Source organism: Cupressus sempervirens, chromosome 7 (genome assembly GCF_028749045.1).
Source record: "Cupressus sempervirens isolate cs-2001-9-10 chromosome 7, ASM2874904v1, whole genome shotgun sequence".
Taxonomy (NCBI): Eukaryota; Viridiplantae; Streptophyta; class Pinopsida; order Cupressales; family Cupressaceae; genus Cupressus; species Cupressus sempervirens.
This window is the reverse complement of record NC_143124.1, coordinates 808,257,443-808,269,146: the sequence shown is the minus strand read 5'-3', so window position 1 is coordinate 808,269,146 and position 11,704 is coordinate 808,257,443.

The window sequence follows — 11,704 nt, the reverse complement described above, 5'->3', positions numbered from 1 at the left end:
AGTAAAAACATGAGTGATTCATTTTCAATTTTCCCAGTTGGCAATCAACCCAATCAAGTTTCTCCACATAAGCTTTTCCTTCCATTATTGGCAACTTATTCTGGACCACTGGCACTCACTAACACATGTCATACTCTCACTATGTTGCTATGCATAAACATCGAGCAACATTTTCATGTGAGATAAAAACCGTCATTGATTCATTTTTGATTTGACGATGTGTTTTTCATGAGGGTTTTTATGCAACTATGTTGGGTCCTTCTATTTTACCTTTGGTCACCATGTCACATGCACTAAAAATTATGTAGGTTTTCATAGTGACATGGTTCCTACCATTGATGCATCTTCAATCTGATGGCTTTAATCAACATGTATCCTTTTATGAGTATAGATCTACATAGCATGTGACATCAGACCACATTAACACACTGGCATAGTCATTTATAATAGTTACCTCTTTTACCACTCCTCTTTTGAAATTAGGTCCCACTATGTTTTAATTCAAGGGAAGTCACCATGTTACTACCAATGAAAAACTTATAATTTATGGTGGTAGCATAGTGACCACCATTTTTTCTAAACAAATCTAGCATTGAGCAATAAGCACATTCTCATTAGGATATCTTTTTAAATGTCTTCTAATGCTCCATAATGATGACAACACTTAGTATATGAGAAAGAAATTTTATGGAACCCATCTTCAATGTTGACCCTATTGTGCTTCATTTTCTTGGGAGTTTGCCACATCGCTATTGGTGAAACTCTTACACATTCCAGTGGAGACATAGCTTCCACAGTAATTCTTGAAAAAATCTGGCATAGTGAAGATAACACATGGTTTTCTTATGACTATATTTACTACTATTTTGATGCATCTGATAGACTGTTGTGTTAACATGGTTCATTAATGACAAGTAGAAATTGTGGCTCTGTATTCGCTTTTGGCTTGCTATCTTTTCCTTTTGCAAGAGGTTTCTATGTTGCATGAGATAAAGTGATTGTGGGTTTCCATAGTGACCATTGGATCATAGATCTCAAAAAGATATGATGATGAGGAATTTTTTGGGGAAAAGTGAAACAAAATGAAAAATATTTTAAAAAGCACCTGGGAAATATATAATATTTCAAAAAAAAAATTCCTATTCAATCTCCAAAATCAAGGCATACAACCTAAAAGGGCTTACTTAAGGCACAACAGGCAAGATACCAGTTAGGGTTTTTCTTAGTGTTAAGAATTTTAAAAGGAATCAAACCCTAATTTGCTATTAAAAACTAGAAAATATTTAGAGAATGACATGCTTATAAAAACATGAGGAAAAAACAAGACCAACACCACCTACATGAAGTGAAGTTCTATAAAGCATTCAAGTGTTCATGCATCCAATTCATCAAGGTGGACCATTGTTATCCATTGAAGGATTCAATATCTATGGAGCCCTCTTGTTGAATATTTCTATATCCACATTCATCCAAGCCTTCTTCTATGTAAAGATATATTCAAGATTGGTTTTGAAGATCTAATGACATTTATTGTAGACATTGTACATACATTTTGCATACATTTGGAGCACCCATACTTATGGATTAAAGGATTCAAATCCTTCACAAGGATTTCTACATATGCAAGGTGAATAGTTCCATTTAATTTGTTTATTTATATATTTCTTCAATTATATTTCAAGGTTAATTCCAAACTAGGGTTTGACTGAGGAAAACCTACAATCCAACAAACAAAACCATTTTTCTTACAAATATAGGTGTGAAATAGCAAATTAGAGAGAAAATTTAGATGTCCTTTTTGTCAAACTTGTGAGATTTGTAAACAAAAATTTCATTAGAGTAATGGAGCTCAAGGTTGACTTTTCAAGGTAGAATTATGCCCCAAGGTAATATTTTAGCCCTCCAATAGGGTCAAGGTCTACCTCCCCTCAAAAAGATAAAAGATTTTTGGGTCACTACTACATTTAACATCATTTTTTGACCAAAATTTTTGACCATCAACTAAATAAATTTAGGGTGGTCGAAATGTAAAGGAAAAAATTTTCATTTTTTTACATATAAGACCCATGTTGGTCAAAATTTCAACCAACACAGGGCTTATACATCAGCAAAGTTCAAATTTTTTTTTCCAATTATGTTTTTTGTGCCCGGTTTCATTTGATGTGTTTGGAGCATTTTCACATGGTTATCTCTACATTTTTGCATGGTTTTCTCTGAGCCCAGTTTCATTTCAAGTTTTCTCTGCCCACTTGATTAATGACACGTGCTAGCCCTGGGAATAATATGAAAGGGGGACCTACATTTGCATCAATATAGGGGGGGCAGAATAGTAGTTTGAAACTCTCGATATTGTCTTTCTTTCATTCTTCCTGATGTGCTTGACTTCAAAAGTTGTTCCATTTATGACCTCCACTCACACCTACATCTCCAGTGGTGGAGGAGAGGGATTTCTCTTCGAGCATATTTCCATAGCTACATGTGTATTTTTTTTGTAGGTTTTTATGATAATATTGAAGATGGAAGTGAATACTATTACTATCATTATTATTTTTTATGCCAAAGTTAAACCATTGTTGTGTAATATAAATGGGAGAATCTCCGCTCAAGTGTTTTTTCTCAGTGATGTTTTGATGATAAGTGTTAAAAAGAGTCTAGTTGCAGAAAGAATGTAATATGCTTGTTGTTTCATTTTATTGAAAGTGTGTAGATGCAGATTTATCATTTGGAATGTTGGTCTATTGTAACAACTATTATACTTTTTGTTATAGTAATGAAAGAAAAGAAAGGAAATGTATATGCAGAAGCTGTAGTTGTAAAAGCTTAGAAGAAATAATAATGAATTTTTTTTTGTTTTATCAATATAGTTGTGTTGGTATCATATTTTTCTTTCATTTTTGTTTTAATAATACATAATTATATTGTATCATTTAGACAACAGTTTCATATTCAAAAAAAGAACAAAAGGAAAAAAAAATTGAGTGTGTTTCTCTCTTCAACTCTAGAACATTCAACTTAAACATCAACACATAAAGATAATAATTTGAAATCTGGTGTGTTTAGTGCTTGGAGTTGTACCCTCAATACCTAGCCCATGTGGGCTATAAAACATGATATTTATGTGATTCTATGTTAGATGATGATGATGATAATGAATAATCACCATCTACTACTAGCTCATGTAGTGATAAAAGGTCTTCAATGCACCTCTAACTACAAGTATGCCATGGAAAACTTGTGATGGAGATGACTTCTCAAACTAATAGACTATCATGGAAATTTTTTGATGAAGATGACACCTACAAATACTAGACTATCTTCAAAACCTTATGATGAAGATCGCACCTAAATTTACTAGACTATAATTGAATTGATGTACTTTGGATCCTTCACCGAAAGTCTCAATCATTTTCTTAGAAGATGATTTATCTTCTAGTTTAACCAAAAGAATCTCTCTCCTATATTTCAACATTACATTTAATTGTTGCATTGCAATTAGGTCTTCCTACAAGGTTTTCCATTTGGATGAATAAAAAACTTGTTGGTGTTTTAAAACTACTAGGCAACAAAATGCTTAATACCAAGATGACAATACTCACATAGTCTAAAGACTAGCTAATTCTTATTATCAATTGTATGTGCACACCATTTGGGCCAAACATCTACAAAACCAAGGGTGGTTTTCTACTCTTTTGGCTCTGCAAAACCAGGGTGGGTATACCCAAGGATGATACAAGACTGGGAAAACTATATGAGAATTATCTTAGTTTCATTCTGATTCTCATCTCAATTCTCCAATACATGTACAATTCTTGATACTTTAATAAACACATCCCATATAACAGACATGGCCAAAAATCTTCTATAGGTTTGTAGATGTTCTTAGCAATAATGGCTAACTAAAGCTAAAACATTCCATGCAAACAAGTAGAGGCCAATTTTGAAGATCTACAGGAAATAAAAGTAAAGTTGATTATAATTCTGCATTTTGACAATCATGTGTCACACATTTCTCTTTCAGCTAGATTAAATTTGATTAGTGCCTAATCCATTGGGGTTTAGAGTCTACTACAAATCTCTAGATCTAATTTGTTGCCTTAGAACAAATTTTATCAACAATTCTTATCGGAAATCGTCATTCAAAATCCTTTCCACTACTGCAGCAACCTTATCAAATTCATCAAAGCTTTTACTTAATCCATTGAATTAACAACCATGATAAATAGATATACAACCTAATTGAACTGAATTCAATTGCACAAGCCTTTACTTATACAACATCAAGATAACCAAGTAATCAAAAGGAGACAAAGTTTAGAAAGAACTAATATGGGGATAGTTCATAATTTGTATTCATTTTCCTTAAAAATTGTATACAACTTACAATAGACTCAAAATGACCTTTAGAAAGAAACACAGATCATTCTATATTCATGTATTCTCAAGATCTGACAAAGAAAATACACCACAAATTTTTGCTCAAAAATGGTGGACCAAAAATAGACTAAGTGTATCACTTAGCAAATAGAATTTTGACCTTTTCTCTTGCCCTGGAATTTCACTTATATAGTGTGAAATGCAACAAGCTTTAGGCTAAGAGAAATTGACAGGTGTCTTTTACAAGGAATATCTACATACACCTATCACAAAATGACAAAACTATGGGTAGCAGAAGATATCGAAATCAAATCATTCTTTTCGGTCGGTTAGCTTCTGTTACATGTTCTGATGTTGCTAAGTTGGCTATTGATCTAATTCATCTTCATATGTAACTGCTAAATTAGCCAATGATTAAGCTTGTGCTGACGAGGGCACATTAACCTCCACCTGCAGGCTTCCACCACCTTCATTCTGCATGGTAAGGACAACTTCTACCTTTTCCTTTTCTTTAATTGTATTGGCATCTTGTGGTCTCGGTTCTGCAACTGAAAGTGATAGGTTTTTCTTGTCTTCTTCTTCTGATTGGGTTTAAGTAGTGATGGTATCAATGGTTTAGACTTCCTCACCCTGCACCTCATCACTGTTAGTTTCATCTACATCAAACTATTCACTAGAAGGCATTTCTGCCATCCACCTGTCAAATAATGTGTCATCTGGCCAATTGAATTGCAAAATATCCTTCTGTTTCTTTATTATATAATTAGCCTCATTATCAATATCAACAAATTCCTATTTTAAAGAATCAAAGAATATTTTGGCTTTCACCATTTCTTCTGTTGTGGTGGGCCACCGTGCATGCCCTGTTTCATTTATGACTTGATTCATTCTTAAAAAGAATAAATCATCAAGTTCCTTTGCCCATTCCTCTTTTCTTTTCAAACTAATTTTCTTATCTAGGGCATGAGGAAATAAATTAAATTTTTGGCTCTTATATTTATCTAAGTAACCTATTATTATCTTCTGTAAATGTATCCTTTTGCTATCAAAATCAGCAAGATCAAAAACAATGTCAAAGGTTTTATCAATCTGATCACGAGAATTATTTATAACAGAAAGACACAATAAGGTTATTGCTTTCTCCCTTCTCACCCATTTGTTCACAATAGGCTTTATAGCCTCATCATCTTCTTTTAACTCCTCCCAAATGTTAATCACCCTGGCCAATTGATCATGGATTAGTGGCCATTCAACCTTGTCTCCTAGATATGTAAGAGTTGTTCTTAGTTTATCTTCATATTTAGATTCCAGCTCTACATGTAAGGCCCATAGTTTACTCTTTTCTTCTTCAAAATCCTCAGTAGTGTAATACTGTGGCCCTTGGGGTGTGTCTGGTATTTCAATGAGGGGGGTAGATTTGAAAGGTTCAACAGGGGGGTGAGGGTATGTTATTTTAGGCCTGGTGGATTTTCCTAGTAGCTTGTTCTCAAGCTCAACTCTCCTTTTTACCTCTTTATTGTAGGCATCCATAACTGCCTCATATTTACTTTGTAATTGAAACATTTCCTTTTCCTCCCTTTTAGCAGTAGCCAAGGCAAACTAAGAATAATCCACATTCATGTGGGCTACCTGTATGTGTGAGGTATCAAAAACTCTCCTCACAATAATATTCCCTATCAGTCTTGAACCATCAGGTTGTGCTGATACAATCTTGGATCCTCTTCTTAGTGACCACATAACAAGAGTAGCTTGATCATCACTAAATGCAGTCCTTGCAAATTCCTTTTTATTTGGGTCTTGTAACTCTAGTCTATTAGAAACAGAGTTGAAAATTAATGCATCTGCAATATACCAATTAGGCAACAATAGTATGTTAAAATTTCTTACCATTTGTCTTCCCTCCTTAGGGGTAATGTTTTGGAATTCTTGCATCATTTGCTCCTTTATTTGGTTTTGGATGGAGGCTTCATCCATTTTTGGATGCTTTGTTTTCATGTTCTTACATCTTTCCTCAAAATTGTGGATGTTTGCCCTCCAAGAAAATTGATGGAAAGCCCTAGACCTTACAAAATTGTCATCTAACAAAAATTGTTGGCTAGCTTGTTCCAAAACAAGGTCCAATTCCCTTCCCTTAAAATCAGCTACAGTCAGCTCGAGGCTTGGCACAGGAGATTCCTGGGGGTTCCCTTCATCAATCTCTTCTTGAGTGACAAAAACTCCCCCTTGTGATCCAATTTGTTCAATTTTCTCAATAGTGAGCTGCTCCTCCCCGGTTCTCAAAGGGGTTTGTGAAGGTGAATACTCCTCAACATGAGAATCCTCCTCTCTTATTATTTTCCTCCTCTAAGGGGAGGGCTCAGTAGGCCTCTCTTCCAAAACCCTACTAGGTGACTCAATTATTTATTTGCCTTTTTCCACTATATTCTTTTTATTTTGAACAATAGTATATCCAAGCCTTTTTTGGATAGTTAATTGACCTGCCCTTATATTGGGAGTAAAACCCAATCTTCCCATTACTTCCCTGGCCTTATCCGGGGAGAACCTAATAAAGAATTTCTTCTTTTCATTCATTGCCTCTATTATTTTAGGAATATTATTCATAAGTTTTCTCATCTTATCTACATTTGTAACTACATCATCCAAAGGACTGTAATTTGGATCAAAACAATGAACGAAATCCAAAATTTTAGAAAAGACTTTCCACTTTTCTTTCCTAATCTCTTGCTCCTGCAAGGAGTACTCATTCCTTATTAAGTCTTCAGGAAAGTAAAATTCATGCTCAATTTTACCAAGCTTAATTCTCTACCTCAAAGCCAAATGATAAAATCCTTCAGAATCACAAAAAGAAGGATGGGAAGTGGCCATCTTATAAGGATTCAAAATCTTGCGTAGAGAAAGCCAACCTCCTTTTGTGATTACAAAATGATGAGCCACTGTGCAAGTAGGAAAAATTGACCCCTTTTGTCTTTTCAATAGAAGGGCTTCCTCCACTCCTCCAAGCTACCACAATATCTCAGCAACTCCTACCTTCAAAGGCACTTGGTAGGGTAGTACGTGAGGGCTTCCTTTAAAACCATATATTCTAAATACAATAGAAATAGAATATGGAATGACATCTCCCCAATTATGTGAAACTTTCAAATCACTTGGGTTGTCCATAGGCCTAATGAGATTCATTAATGCTTTGGGGATTCTAGGATTGTCCCTTAATAGGAAGCATCTCAGCTTTGAAGTGAAATACCTATCAAACCTGACAAAACTGGCATTCTCTGCATCCCAAGTCATATCTGCACTCCAAAATTGAATTGGTAATGCTTCCCCACTCTCTTCTCTATCTAATTCCATTTCTTTACTAAAATATGTTACTCCCTTGAACAAGAAAATGTGCATTAACAGAGAATAATGGCCAAAAGTTTTTTACACCTTACCCTTAGCAATTCCAATCAGTCCAATGTGAATCTCCGCAACTAAGTAAGAAGCAAAATCAAAAATTATATCCACACCAAAAGAGGAAATCTGAGTAATCATATACATAAAATCCACATGCATGAACTCTTCTTCATCTCTCCCAAAAACTTTACACAAGGATCTATATATTTCTATAGCCCTAGAATTGAAGTATGCCCTTTTGAAAGGCTCCTTGGAGGATGTTGTTATTGCTGGTAGTGTTCCAATTCTACCTATGTGTGTGCTCAACGCTCCTTGCCTAATTGCATCTCTCTCAAACATATACTCATTTTCTAACCCTTTGAAATTAATGGGCACATGATAATTAGTGACAGGCCCTAAACTAAAAACTTCCCTATTCTCCTCTGCACTGATTGTAATCAAGATTTCACCATCAGTTCTCTTCACTACCCTAAGGGCTTGGTCATAATTCTTAGCTATAGCTTTCAAAAGATCATAATCCATGAAAATACTAGGAAACACCATTTTCCCTAGACAAAATTCCAGATGTTGGCATGTGGGGCAAAAAGGTTCCTCTCTAAAAACCATTTTTTGAATAAAACAAGACTAGTCTATGAAGTTGTTGCATCCCAAACTTAGTTTCCTTTATCATACAACCCATTTTCTATTTTTAGCCTAGGTTTTAATGAAGTTAGCCTCTTAACTTCTATAGTTTCAATAGTGGAAGAAGGGAAAAATTCAAGAAAATCATCGTGGACATTCCTATCCAAATAGTTCTCTTGACCAAAAAATGCTTTCTATTTTGGAGCCATTTTAATTAACTCTCAAAGGAATTGAAACAATAGTAGGATTATAATGCAAGTACTTACTTTGAATTTTTCTCTAGTTCTTCTCAGTGTTATTGCAATCTTTTTGCAAACAAACTGCTTCACAATCTTACCGGATCTAGCATGGTCTTCTCAACAACTATTTCTGCTTAGAAATGCTCTAAATCTTTGTTTGAGTATGGTGGAATTAAGTTCAATTCTTCTATTTTATACTCTATTTTTCTTCACAGGTGAAGCTTTCATCTCTCATAAATGCACAGGGTGACATCACCTTCTATATTCAAATTTACACTGTGGATTTACAAAAAATCCTATGATCCAGGGATGCAAGCAAAGATGACTCATGTTCCTCTTAACAAACTGGTAGTCAACCCAATGAAAATTTTCCATGTGTACCTTTCTTTCATTGTTGGCACCTCTAAACTAGACCCACAAAAATCTGAGGACACGTATCACTTAGGCGCTATCTTGCTATACATAAAGAGTGAGCACCTTTCAATTGCGAGATAATGCCCATCATTGATCTTGATTTGATCATGTGGATGACATTTGATGCATTTCTCAAAAGAAATATGGTGGGCCCCTTATCACCATGTCGCTATTCATAACCTTCATGCAACTCGCCATAGCGAGATAGCGACGATCATGGATCTGAGATAGATCTCATGATCAGTCTTTCATATATTTTGTGAATAGGGTGTGGGTCAAATCATTAATGACATGATGAAATCTTGGCTATATTACCTGCTGCTTGGGGCCCATATTTGTTTATTTCTCAGCCGAGTGCTATGTCACTAACAATGAGAAGAAAAAGTTCTCGATAGTGACATAGCAAATCCCAGTGTCTTTGCTTTTCCTAGTGTATACGTGTAGCCCATTATACGCTAACGTGTTCCAAAGCTTTATAATTGATATCTGATGGAGTACTTTTTGGGACCCACTTACTCTAAAAAGTTGCCGCAATACTACTTTCCATCTAGGTGCTATGTCGCTAATGGCGAGAGACGCCAATTCTCTGATAGTGACATAGCAATTTCTGGTGACTCATCAAAATTCAGGGTCGGAAAGATAAAGGTGAGTGAAGTCATAACTACCCTTGTTAATGCATCTGACACATAATAAAATAGCACGTGCACCACGTAGCTTGAAAAAACTTACGATCATCAAAAAATTTTAAAGTAACTGCCAGCCATTATTTTTGGTGAAGGCATCATGTCACTAACGGAAAAGTGCCCAATTTCTTCGATAGTGACAAAGCGACTAATCGAAAAAGCTAAGATTTTTGTTGATGCCTTTTGTACCTCAATGTTGTAATTCCTTTTCAAGTTTTGACATGTCTGTTGTAAACGTGATGAAATATCTTTGAAACAATACAATCTTTGGTCACTGTATTTCCACTTGACAGTACCGCTTTTCAACTTAGCAGTGGTTGCTATGTCACTAAGGGTAAAATACTTGTATCTTTTCATAGCGAGATAGTGATTGCCATAGATCTTTTAGGGATCGGGCGGTCAGAAACACAAAAGAAAATATGTGACTCAAGGCGTGAAAAGTTTGAAAAGGATAGGAATCTTCACATATTTTTAGTTTCACGCTCAAAAAATTTAAAAGAAAACAAGACCTAGGGTTTTGACAAAAAATTTCTTCAAAGACCTACAAAATATGACTTAGCTAGAAACCCTATTCACCATAGGTGGATCCCAATCTGAATTCTTCTATACCTTGGACAAAGGAATTCTATTATGCAAAAATTCAAACCAACAAAAGTATCATAGAAAAATTGTGATAAAGATGCCACCTGCAACTAGTAGACTATCATAGAAAATTGTGATGAAGATGAAATTAAAAACTATTGGACTATAATGTGTACAAGTCACAAAATGATTCCAACATATGAAATTAAGTGTACTACATAGGATAGTGACGACTGAATTTCCATGCCCTCCAAATTTTGTGGTTGTAACATTTATACCAATTTCATTTGTGGGATACACACTCTTTAAATACTCCAAGCAATTCCCGAGTGTGGATGTTTCAATTCCTTAGTGTCAAAACTTGAATATATTTCATGCTTACCATTTTCTCTAGCAATTCTTATGTAAAACATTATTAAAATAATTGTTCCCTTTGATAGTGTCAAAGAGTGTATATATACAATATTTTTGAAGTTGTTTTGTGCTAAATGAACCTTTTGTGATCAAGTCTTGTAAATATCTTGGTTGGTAAAACTACAGATTTCTTACTGGCTTTGTACTAGTACCCAAGATTAACATTGATGACATTAGTAGAATTCCAAGTTTTTCTCTTGTATTCCTATTAATTGTACTTGATTGTCGAATATGTTAAAGAAGAAACAAATGCCAGTTAATTTATAGACTGTAACTGACCTGAATTGCTTGATGTATTTTTTAAATGTTGAGATGCATATACTAAGAATTTTTTGTTGCTGCAGGCCAAGCCATAGCTGACAGACAGGTCAAAGCTTCCAACTATTGTGGATCTTGTGATTAAAGAGTTGCTAAACTTGAAATATCTTCAGCAAGTAAGTTGCATGCAAAATATTTCTTTTGAAGGGAATTGACATTATTTTTAAAAATACATTCAGTTTATAAAATTTTACTCATGTTTTGGTGGATAAAAACTTAACGTTCTTCCACATTTCTAGCCCATTTTACTGCATATCTAAAATAAGACATAATCTTGGAATTTTCCAATAGCTAAATGTCTTTAACTGTGATTGGAATTTGGCATAAAATTTATTTTTTAGGTTAGATTGTCAGCTAGTTCTGGTTGATCACCATTTGAAAATTAGAGGTGCTAATCCTTTCATTGAAGATAAAATTTGTAGTGCACTACATATCATCACACTTACCCAAAAAAGTTGACCCAAACATTTGATTATCTAGATTGAAAGTCATTGTCCACTTCATAATCTTAGCAAGAAGAACACCATAAGTGCTTGTGAACCAAGTATTTATGATGAAGCAAGAAGGAAAGAAAAATGAAAAAATGTGTTGAGTTGAGAGATAGACATTGAAAAGAAAGCCATTGATTATAAAAAGTATTAAGATCAAGTTTTAAAATAATGTTTTAAT